The 12288-nt window shown below is 44.3% G+C and overlaps 1 protein-coding gene across 11 annotated transcripts in view; it reads right to left on the reverse strand.

The window, feature by feature from the left end:
* Positions 1–12288, reverse strand: part of camta1a (calmodulin binding transcription activator 1a) — a 431227-nt gene that overhangs the window by 352528 nt on the left and 66411 nt on the right. The window contains exon 1 of one of the 11 annotated variants that reach the window (XM_054746321.2): positions 7696–7764. The exons of the other annotated variants lie outside the window; for them this stretch is intronic. The gene's annotated coding sequence lies outside the window, so the exon portion shown is untranslated. Of the gene's footprint in view, positions 1–7695; positions 7765–12288 lie in introns of those variants that run through there. 11 annotated transcript variants of the gene reach the window in all.

The raw sequence follows: 12288 nt of genomic DNA on the forward strand, positions 1-12288 counted from the left end.
ATCATTTAAGATGGTGAAATACCACCAAAGACGTAATTTTCATTTTAGAAGTGGGGGGGGACACGGGTGGGGGTGGGGGGCGGCTAATCTTTCCAATATGTTCTAAGGGGAAACAGGCTTCAACACAAACGGTTGCTTTCCACTTGGTCCTAGAGCTCAACCAGTGTCAATTTAACATAGCGTAATATTGTTTTTGGATGGTAAAAAGTGCAGGGGTCAAAACTTGACTTTGGAAAAAGTGGGGGGGACATGTCCCCCCTGTCCCCCCCCCCCCCCCCCCAAAATTACGTCCATGAATACCACTCTAATAGTTGCAGCCATAATCCGTGTCATTAGCTTTTCTTCTGCACACTATTTGTACCCATTCCTACCTCATGTGCTGTAACCTTCATGTCAATTGATGTAAGACTTATTTTGGGGATCTGTTAGGTGTTTTTGTTTACTTTGCTACAGAAAAGCATGCACCTCCACACACACACACACACACACACCCCACCCCCACCTATGAAACTGTCTACTGGTTTAAACGACACTGAGAGACATTGATTGGCCATTACTGAAGCCTACACTCATTGCACCTGCTGGAAATGTTTCTTATTAAGATATTATTCCAGCCTAATACTCTTCTTCATTACACTAGCATTATGAGCTTCTAATAATAAAAATAGGCAGAGAAAAACACAGTAACACTCAGGCTGGCGCAGACGTCTAAAAGCATAATTTTATCTTGCATTTTGTAGCTTTTTATCTCCACAAAAGAGAAAAACAGTTATACTAATTCAGGTCTCAGATCTTTCCATAAGTGCTGTAATTGATAGCTTTCAAACCGAACTTCCCACACCGAGGTGCAGTTGCTTTGATAACTGTGCACGCTCTCCGTCTGATCAGAATCTCCCTACAGAAATCTCCCTCTTAGATTTGCGAGCGCTTCGAGGCAGCGGCCCATGATGCACGGCTTGTTTCTGACCCGTTATTGTATCATGTGTGTGTGTTATCTCACAGCGTGGCCAAACGCTGACATTCACAGCAGAGAGGGAGCGGCGCCAATGTATGCATCTGAGAAAACTGTAAGGTTGCACGTTGGCGAGCAGAGGCCAACTCGTCGTGCTGCAGATCTCTCGTTGGCGCTATTTCTGTGTCTGTCGGGCTAGCGTGCGCCGAGCTAATTTAGGAAAATGCATCACGGGTGAGTTCTGAAAAGTCAGCAATCCTCTGATGAGTTAAAAATGTATGCTTGGGTGGAAATAATTTTGGTATACATCATGATTATTACCTTAAAGGGAAACTCTTCATCTCCAAAGAGGAGGAGTTTCTGTATTATTATTATTTCTGGAATGACTTTAGGATGTAAAACAGTTCATTAGACGTGGTGTGTGCTCTGGGAATTTAACTACTTGCATCTCCAGCAATTTAGCCCAGTTTTCTGTAAAATCTGTCCACGGTGCCGAGACTCAGCCTGTGCTTTTTGACAAATGTACGCCTCAAAGGCCACTCAGGATGCATTAAGAATGTTTTCTTTATGACAACACGTCAAAACGTGACCTTTAAATGATTCCTGTTATCAGGCGTGCCCAACAAGAAAATCGATGGGCTGCAGCTGGAGAGGAGGGATTAACACGGGGCAAATTGATCATTCCATTTCATTTTCATCTTGATTCGACGCGCCGGCCATACACACCTAATCTGACCACAAACTGCTTTCAACACTTCGGGGGAGAAGCCTTTGAAGATGAAAAACACAACAAGCTCAACAAGCTGCTCAGTTACGAGCACGAGGCTTCACCGACAGTTAACCTTCCTGATAAAGAGCCGGTTTTCCTTTTCATTGTGTTTTTTCTGCGAGCCGGAGTTCTGACGGCGCTCCTCACCACGGGGAATACGCCGCAGCAGAGCTCATCGCCTCGCACAGTGCGCGGGTCCATCGAACAGCAAAAACAAATACATTAATCATCAGAACACGCTGATAGATCATTAATTATTGTACCTCTCTGTTTATGTCACACGTTGTTGAATCCTTTCACAGATAATCACGACACTTGGGCGCAACTTCATTAAGCGCACTGTTCATTTCCAAAGTCTAGAGGTGCAGGAGCAAAGCTAAAGGAGGGGGAGGTTCTTTAAATGTGAGACGCTTCCTGTAAACACTGAGGGGAACATCCACCGTGGGAGAATTGCACCGTTTCCGCTCCTTCCTGCGTGCGGCTGAGACGGTGAGCGTGTTACCGCTGAAATGGCAGAGCTCGACAGATAACTGCGATAACAAAGATAGCACATCTGGGAAATGAAAAATGGCACTTCTCCCCTACGAGGAGATACATCAGTGTTTATTAAATCAATGCCAGACAGAGAAATCTGACGGTAAAATAATGAACCACTTATAAATGATCTTTGCTTCGCTGGGCCTTACCTGATCGGGCTGTTCGGGGACCACCAGTGTGATGCATATTAGAAGAGGTATATTAATCCTTGTGCTCGCTCATAGCTGAGTGTAAAACGGCTGAGTCCTTAGTGACTTACTAGGTACATCCTTTATAATCTTTCAACGTAAAGAGGAAGAAAAAAAAAAGAGTCAGACACCCAACTGCTATTGATTGGGAGTGAAAGTTTGGGTTGTCTGTGCGCCTGGCCTACAAGAGTGTGGATATTTCATCATGGTGCTCTGGGACACATTACACAGCTCGGCTACCTTCCACACGGCATCCATGGCAACTGGAGGCTGCTCTCCCGGCAGAGATGTGCTTTTAATTGAGTGACATCTAATCAGGCGGTGAAATACAGCTGTGTATTTTAGTTAACAAAACGGGTCAACGAGGGACAAGGACTACCAGCTGCCACCCCCCCTCCAGCGCACGGCGCTCGCTGTTGACCAGCCCACATTAGCCTTGTTTTAATGAACAGCAATTACAGGGTGGGGTGTGTTCGTCACAAGATCCGAGGGTGAACGTGTGATTGGAAACGATGAGCCCTTGTGAAAACTACACCAGCTTCAGGAGGAGGCGTGTCTTTGATGTGCTGAAATTACCGAAGATGGGAGGTCTCACAAGCTACGCCTTAACACACATAAAAGGCTCAAGAGGATGAGCTTTTCTCCGTCATCTGCGTTTTTATAATGTATTGTACGCAGTGCCGGGCACGACTGTCCCGTAGTGTCTTCCTCAAACAGCTTCTAACTGAAACGGAGTTGCCTCTTCATTATTAGACGTTGAAAAGGCGCCCGGTGGGACACCATCAGCTGCCTTCCACCTCAAATCATCAGCAAGGACAGCAGTCTGCAGCGATACACGGAGGAGGAGGGAGCGCAAAGACAGACTCCCAGGAAAACGTCTTCCTGCGCTTTGGGGAGTCATTGGAATTCATGATCCTTTCTCCGTATGCTAACAGTAATCTTCTGCTAACGCTGTCTCCCACATCACTAGGCATGGCAAATACTTGTCTCCCAGTGTCAGGCGGCTTCTCCTCACCATGCAGATTTCAGGGCTGTGCCTCACTTTGTATTACAACAGTGTCCTCAACCTTTTCCAATCACTACCTTTCATGCAGCTCGCTCGCTGAGTAAACCAGAGCTCCAGAGTGGCTCCGCACAGATCGTCTCGCTCACAGAGGACTTTACTCCGATAAACCTTTGAGCTGTAAACAAGGCAAATGGGCTTTTGCAGTTTCTAGACTGCGATGAGACACATCTTCACGGCCCCTAAATGTCTCAGAGGAACAAATGCTCCATTCTGGAAGCAAATACATCCTCGCTCCAGATTTGATTTAGTTAAGAGGACGATTATAAATGTTTCAGCCGTCAAATCTGCAGGAAACATCCATTTTTTTCTGCAGGGTTTACTTCAAGCTACACTTTGACAGAACGTTATTTATACTTGTTGAGGTTCAACCCTCAGGAGAAAATTGCTACGCAGCATTTTCTCCAAAAACTGTGTCATCTGCGCTCTGAAAAAGCAGATAATAAATTCCAGTGCCAGCAGACTCCATGTCCCATGATTCTTTGCGGCCGGAAGCAACGTGACGACATCACCAAAGCGCCGTCGAACCCCGGAACCCACAGCTTCCTCCCGCCCGCTGGAAAGCTATGAAGCCCGGCGAGAACGAAACTTACACCCTCTTTCGTCCAGAGTTCAACTGGTGTGAAGAGACACTCGTTTGCTACGGCACCGGACGCACGTCAAGAGGCCGAGCCTCTGAAAAGCAGCGGAAGACCATCAAATCTGCTCAGCGCGAACGACGAGGGACGCCTTGGTTCGCTCAGAAAGAGGGTTGTTTTCTCCCCTTTTTCTCCTCTATCTCCTTTCTCTCCCGTTACTCTCTAATAAGTCCGAACAAGCGATCAAACCGCGCGATTGCTTTAAAGTCACAACGGTCTCTCCTCCGTACCAAAACACGCCCATCGGATCATCTTAAGAGTAAGCCGTTTTGTTTTTGTCATTGTTTAATATCTTAAGTTTTATGCTGTGGCCAGGCTGACAAACTAATAGATATTTTCGTTTGCCTTTGATTGATCTTTCGTTTGTTTATCGATCTTTGTGAAGCGGTTTGAAGTTTTGTTTAAGTTACCGTGCATGAAAATTGCCACATCACTGTTGAAAAGCTAAGCCCCCTGTGTGTGTGTACTTGAGAAGACAAGTTAATAATAATAATAATAATAATGCATTGAACTTATAGAGCGCTTTTCTAGACCCCCAAAGACGCTTTCACACACTCTCACATTCACCCACTGCTAGTGATCAAATCAAATCACTTTTATTGTCACGTCACATGTGCAGGTACACTGGTACAGTACATGCGAGTGAAATTCTTGTGTGCGAGCTTCACAGCAACAGAGTTGTGAAAAAATACAGTAATGTAAAAACAAGTAAAATATAAAAATGGCTAATCTAAGTAATAATATGTATAAGTTGTAATGTATATACATTACTAAATGTTTATGCAAGTATATTATTATTTTTTTATATATTGTTCTACGTGTGTGCGTGTGAGTGTGTGAGTGTGTGTAGAGTGTGTATATATGTGTTTTACAAATGAATAAAGTAAACAATAAGATAAGAGATATAAAATGTACAGAGGTTGGTATGTGCAAATGTAAGCTGATGTATGTGATGGTAAGCTACTTGTAGCCACAGCCGCCCTGGGGAGGTCTGACAGAGGCGAGGCTGCCATTGGGCGCCGTCGGCCCCTCTGACCACCACTAACACAGGCAAGTTGGGTGAAGTGTCTTGCACAAGGACACAGCAGCAGGCTACCCCTGGCGGGAGCTGGAGTCGGACCCATGACCCTCCGATCATGAGGCAACCCGCTCTACCACCTGAGCTACTACTGCCCCCCCCCCCCCACACACACACACACACACACACACACATTCCACAAGTGGTTTGATCCTTTCCAGCCAGACGAAGGAATCATCCATCTTGAGTTACATCACCTCAGATTGTCACGTCACGTTATTATTTCATAATTACTTGTTATTTGTTTGATAAAATAAGTTGGTGGATATTAATTAGCTAACACTCTGGAAGGAGCTGAAGTGAATATATTAGTTAATAAAGGTCATTGCCAATTAAGTTTGTCTCAGGTGATTTGTTTGTGTTGATATAAAATACCACCGCAGCTCGTTGGACTTTACTAACTTCAGACAAACTGATAAGAGGCTTGGATTCATTTTCCCCTGTTAGGAAGGGGTGGTGCCCCATCGATTGGTAAATATCTCCATATTTACGAATTTATTGATGAATCCGAAAAGTAAGTAAAGCTTACAAATTATTCGTTGACTAATAACCACAACATGCTCTACGAAAGCTTTACTTCTTAAATCGATGTAATTTTTTTATTCCATCTGAGTGGTCCTGCAGTTTAATGATCAAATAGAGAAGTTATTAACATATGCTCCACTTAATGATTTGTTTCCTCCGTTTTATGTTGTTTTATGTTTCACACATTCCAATCTGCAAGCATGCTTGAGACAAATTTCCCTTTAGGCACGGTAAAAGTTAAAGCTTGAAAGCTGAAGTAAACAGCAAAGATTAGAACAACAGATGGTTCTGATATAGCCAATTTGCAGCGCACCACTAAAAGAGGTGCTGAATATGTTATGAGTAGCACTGAAGACAAATAAAGATATCGCCGTAAGCTCAACTCCATAAATTGTTTGCTGATGTTTTAAGAGTCTTTTTTTTTATTTTACTTTTGTTCTCGCTCCTGTTCTAAAGATTTACAATCTAAATTTATGTGAAAAAGATGAACAAGAACCTGCACGTTAGCAGAGAAGAGCCCGGTGTGCAGTTGCGCCATCTTCGCTTGTCTTCATTCAAATGAAGGTGGTAATTTGGCGACTTTTTAATGATTTGAATCCCGTTTTAAAACGGCTCTAAAGCAGCACGCCTTATCTTGCTCGCAGTAATATTACAGAACCATTTCATCGGCCTCACCTCCAGCGTGAAGCTTCTGATGGTGTCAAGTGGGAGACGACAACCAATTAAAAGAAAATCAGTCCAACTACTTGGGGTCAGATCTCAAGATGCTCCCAATCACTCATAATTTCCTGTTGTTGTGCTGCCTTTCCACTGCTCTGATTAGCTGGATAAGTCCGCGTACAACGGTGGTCAGCGCACTCCAGCTGCAACACTCCAGTGGAGATCCCAGCACCAGTGAAACCACACTTATCTGTCTTTGCTTTGATTAAGTTCAGTGGCCTTTTGTGGCACTATAAACAAACAGGAGCAGAGGTAAGAGCACTTCCAGCACCTCAACTCCTCTCCTTGTTTTTGTAGGAATGCAAAGGCTCCGAGATGAGAGGAGGGGCAGCGTGGGGTACGGCAGGACGAGGCAGCCGTCCCGATACCGTTTCTGTTCACGTCCACGGCCGTTAGTCATTACTGTGTGCAGACGAGGGGTGATGTTTACTCTGCTGAGACAAGCAAGTCTACTGCTCTGGGTTGCAACCTTGTGACTCCTCTTCTCCCTCCTGCTGCCATCTCTCTGAACGTGGAGCCCCGCCACACCATCAGCCTGCTGGCCTCAAGCTACTGCTGAACGCCTACGATTACAGAGACTTGGCTTTTTTTTGGGGGGGAGAGATTCGATAAAACAGGCAATTGTTTCTTTGCATACTGTCTGCCTGGTGGGTGTTCAGGCGATATTTCTGGAAATAATAGCATAATGCACACAAGGGACGTGATACTGCAATGCACCGCTGTGCCACATATCCTCCTTTTGTCTTTAGCTTCCATGTGTTGTCACTTTCAAACATTACCTCCTCCCACACACACACACACACACAGTAAAAGGAGGGAGAGAGATGCTGATACAAACTTCCTGCATTACACAACGTGTGAAATGGGGACTTGTAATCCTTGGTAATAGATTTAAAAAATCAATGAGGACGTGGTTAGATGTTTTATCACACAAAGATGATGAAAATAAACGACAGAACGAGAAAGAAGTGAAAGATGTTAGCGGGGTCGACAGTTCATGTCTGGAACGCTGACGGCTGAAGGACAATAAAGGCGACAGGGCGTGAGGAGAGATAAAAACATGTTTGCACAAAAGGACACGAATAAATTAAAAGAACACAACTGTCATATTTTCACAAATAGAAAACAATTATAACGCTTAACCAAAACGGCAACGAGTGTGAGTCATAATGGCAAAAAGGTTCAAATCAATCATAATTTCCAAATTAAAAAATGAAATGATTACCAAGCTTATGCAGGAGGTCAGGGGTCAGAGGTCAAGTTCAATATAAACACGGAAACCAATATGGCGTCTGCACAGGTGTCTGTGGAAGAAATAAACAAGGAGTGGAAGTAAGTACACTTCAGTGTAAGTGCTGTTTAAGTCCTACAGCAACTTGACAATATGTAGCACTCAAATATTAATGTGACACAATGCTGTAGTAAGCACTGATTCACAGCAGCGCCCAACCGGAGCTGCTCGGTTTCCTTAAGTGGTGCCGGGCTATTTCAGAGTTTAGTGAATCACAGACACACTTACTCCAGCCCTTTAAAGCAACAGAGGGCATCTTTTTATCATCCCATAACCGCGTCCGGGCAATAAATTTATGTTTGCTCATTTCCAAACCCTCTCAGCAAAATTAGGTGGACTAAAGTAATGCTAGCACATCACTTGTGCCTCTGTGTGTCATGATTTCAAGCCCAGCTCGTCTCCGGTTACACACATGTGGGATCACAATAGTGCAGTGAGACAAACATGTGTCTGGTTTTTATTTATTTTAGTGTTTGTGCGCGCGTGTGTGTGTGTGTGTGTGTGTGTGTGTGTGCGTGTGTGTGTCAGCCCCAAAAATGTAGAATGAATTAAATCCTTTAGTGGTAAAACGTCTGCAAAGCTCCAGCACACTGAGGACAACAAAGGCATTACTCTTTGCCAAATGAAAAAGTGCACAAATGGCTCTGCAGTCTAAGCAGAAAGTATTCATCTATTTAAGTCTGCACATTTTGTTATGCATAAAATGTTTCATGGTTATTTAATATTGTTTGTATGAAGTGGAAAGGAAATGCACCAAATGAAACATGCTCCTCGAATATGATTCACGTGTGCAGCTCTGCGTGTTAGAAGAGAATTTTGGTTTGTGCACTTCTGCAGTTTTTTACCCACACCGCGGTTTTGCTAAGTGGCACCAATACGCTCAATTCTTTAGAAAGAAGCACACAAAAAAGAAACACGATTGAAAGCATATATTTGTAAATGAAATCAGAAATGAAACGAGAACATTTTAACTTTCCTTTTTCCACAAAAAAGCACAAAAAATAAACAAATGATAGCAATAAATCCACATTCAGGAGGATAAATCGCCTTCCTGTCTCGGGAAAATGGGAACAAACCAAGAGTATTATTTGTAAACAAAAACGTGCTGCAAGGTCCTCAGAACAAACTGAAAAATCAGCTTCAGATGTAAACCAGCAGCTAAACAGCCCTAGCTCTTATTGGCGTCTCGCCCTTCTAGATCATGCACAAACTCTCAAATAAACCTATTCCTCTGTAGTGCAACGAAACGCAATCAAACGGGAGCTGCAAAGGTAGGGGAACGCGTCTGATGCTTCTGTGTCTACGTGTGATTAGTTGCACTACCTGAGATCAAGCGTGCAGAGCAAATGTAGCCTCGTCATAATCTGTGACGGGGCGCTGAAAAGGGAGGCGGCCATAACGGCTCCACAGCTGCAGCGTTTAGGCCGTAGTCCTGCAAGCCTTCTCCACCCGTCATTAATCGTCTGATCTTAGTGGGGAAAGCAAAAGCACGAGTTTGAGCAGACTGCAAATCCCACAGGTATTAGTCGCTAATTGGCGTCAACCTTACAAGCAGCACTTTCAGGAGAAAAACAATCTATTCGCTCTGTTCTGCGGTGCCGAATGCACGCCGGAATTTCTTGGGAAAACAAGATAAATGTTTATTCCGTAATTACCGCTAATTGCGCGAATAACTGCAAATTTCTTGTGCCACCTAAACCCACAATAAAAACAAAAGCAATCTATGCGGCTCTTGGCTGTGAAATTGAAACAGTCCAATTTCTCCCGTCTGCCTTCCAGTCATTCGTTATCAAGCATTTGTATCTGCTCTGTGATAAAAAGCCAGACGTTTGCGGCGCGGGGAAGGGGAGCCCATGACGGGGATTCACCCTGAATGCAGACACGCTGTTCCAGCAGCTCGCCTCTCCCAACAGCACATACGAAAAGCTTCAAAGCCCAAAGCTTTACGCTCTGGAACACATCTCACACGTGATAAGGCTCCTCCTTTCGGAGCACAAACAAAACGTCACCCGTTAGGTGCAAAAGCCTTTCGCTGAAGGTTGCTGCGCCTAATCCTTCTTTTTCCATTTCGGGTCGGTAAAATATTAGTGCTTTCTCACTGCTCTGATGGTCAAGCCACGTGTGAAAGGCTCAGTGTGTCTCTCCAGCAGAGGGGAGAGGAGGACAGGGCAGCAGGGAGCTCAGGCAATCCCCCCATCTATTAAAGAGGAACCAATCATCAAAGACAAATTACAGTACACTTCGCTGGGATATGCAAATTCCAAATGAGATTCAAGTCCTCAAAAGATCAACATTGCAATATTTTGCATTTACAAATTGAAAAAGCCTCCTTTCAGAACTGCTTTTCATCCCGCTATAGGATGAAAGGGAAAACACGGGCTCCGCCAGGTCCTTATAGAATTAGTACACATTAAAACTCAGCTCAATACAAAATAAATTGATGCATTTTGTAGATGAGAGCTGCAGTTTGTCATTGCCAGTGGAAAACAACAGGTTGTCTTATTCTCCCATAACATCATTTTCCTTCTGGGTTTCATTCCTGCGTCGCAGCTTTGCAAGCACTTCATCTTTTTTATGTCTTGGACTCTTTTCCTAAAGTAAAGGCATGTAAAGTATAAAAAACAGAAAGGTTTATTGCTGGAAAAATACATTTCACTTGATTCTAATTGCATAAAAGTGATGCTTTCTATGTTGCAGCTGGTGGTGGGTTTTATTTAACACTGTATTTAACTTATATCAGTGGAAAAAAACTGCAAAGCTAAGTTATTACTGCCAGACTTGTCTGTGTGGAGAGGAAATGTAACACACACACACACACACACACACATCTAAAACATCCTACGAACAAATGCCTTTTCATTCATAATGATCTCAGAAGTCCTCAGCTGTGAGTCTGTTGGATGCATATCAGAGGATATTGTGATATTTAGCCGCTCTCTTTCATGCAGATTCAAATGATGAAACCAAAACTTTGCTCTGAGCCTGAAACCTCCCAGACACCACAGCTCGTGCGCTGCAGCACCGAGCTGTCAGCTGGAACCGAGACTTGGACTTCAGCTCCTCGTTTTGAAGGGCGGGTTTCTTTTCCCGCCGACTACCTGCAGCCATCACCGAGCAGCTGGTGCAGACGCCGCAGATGGACATGTGTCTTTGTGCTGAGCTGAGCGGTCGGGCGTCTGTCACTCAGAAGCCCTTATGCTCAGCAGGAGGCGCTGCCCTCGGCCCCCCCCACTGCAGGGCGGATCACAGGCCGCCCTGCTGAGGCAACGAAGAGTGAGTGACTTCTCAACTGCACCCACTGATAGTTTGAGTTGTTGGCACTTTCTTTGCAGGTTCATTCCTACTTTTCTAAAATACAACTGACTCTTGGAAAGGTTTGGATTTCTAAGACCCGATGTGAAATAATATTTCCGATGTTAACGAACAGGAGCTCAGAAGTGTGTCCAAACTTTTGACCAGTTATCTCTAGAGGCATTTATTATCTGCTCTAGCCAGTCAAACGCATTATTGATGTTTGGTGATTTATAGAATGGAGCAGTCAATAGTCAACAGTAATTGCATCCTAAGCACATAAATCGCCCACAGGCAATAAAATGTTAAAGTGCAATAAAAATTAACATATATGAAGTTTCCCACATGTAACCTGTAGGTCAGTGAAGAAAAGGTCTTTTTTCTTTGGCATAAGCTGGCAAACGTTCGTACATTTGACCTTGAAAGCTAAAACATCGTCTCAACGTAGAATAGTCCAAATGTTTAATCATTTACAGTCTGTTCATCCGGGGTTGTATTTTTCAGCCTAAGTTCTCATAAAAAAAGGAGAAAATGTGTTGAAGATCAATGATATTTAGATCTTTACAGATAAAATGTTCAGATCACAGTGTAATGATTTGTTACGCTGCTGTTCCTGACCACTGGACACCGCTGGCTAGTTCCATTATTACCCTACTGAGGTTTCTGTTGCTGATTTGAAAAGGAAGACGGCCAAAATGCAGTTAGTTTAAACAACAGAAACACAGACAGACAATTACCCGGTCCCGAGGGAGGCACGGCCTAAAGAGCCGCTCAATGCTTCAGCGCTACATATGCATCAAACTGGCTGGGTCAGCTCCTTCTCCGCTCTAAGTGCATCACCCGTGTCCAAGGGGAGGACCGTGGCCGTGCGACGGGGTGTGAACGCGCCGATGAAATCACCCTCTGCTTTTGACACCTGATATGTAAAAGAGCAGCAATAAGTGGTGCTTTGACAACGCCAGTGTCTCTCTCCAACGTGCCGAGTAGGCACACAGACTAACGACAGAGCGAGTATATCACCAAATGAGGGCAGAGCGGGGGTGGGATTAATAACTCCAGCAACAAATGACCTGACAGGACAACTGCAAACACACACACAGACAAATAGCTGCAGAGCAAACATGCACACACACTGATCCACACACACACCAAACCAAAGGCTGTGGTTTTTAATGCTTTCACCTTTTCTCTAGAAAACCCCAACAGCCGACCTTAGGACACACTAAACCCAGCGCG

The sequence above is a fragment of the Nothobranchius furzeri genome, chromosome 15, assembly GCF_043380555.1.
Source record: "Nothobranchius furzeri strain GRZ-AD chromosome 15, NfurGRZ-RIMD1, whole genome shotgun sequence".
NCBI classification, from domain to species: Eukaryota; Metazoa; Chordata; class Actinopteri; order Cyprinodontiformes; family Nothobranchiidae; genus Nothobranchius; species Nothobranchius furzeri.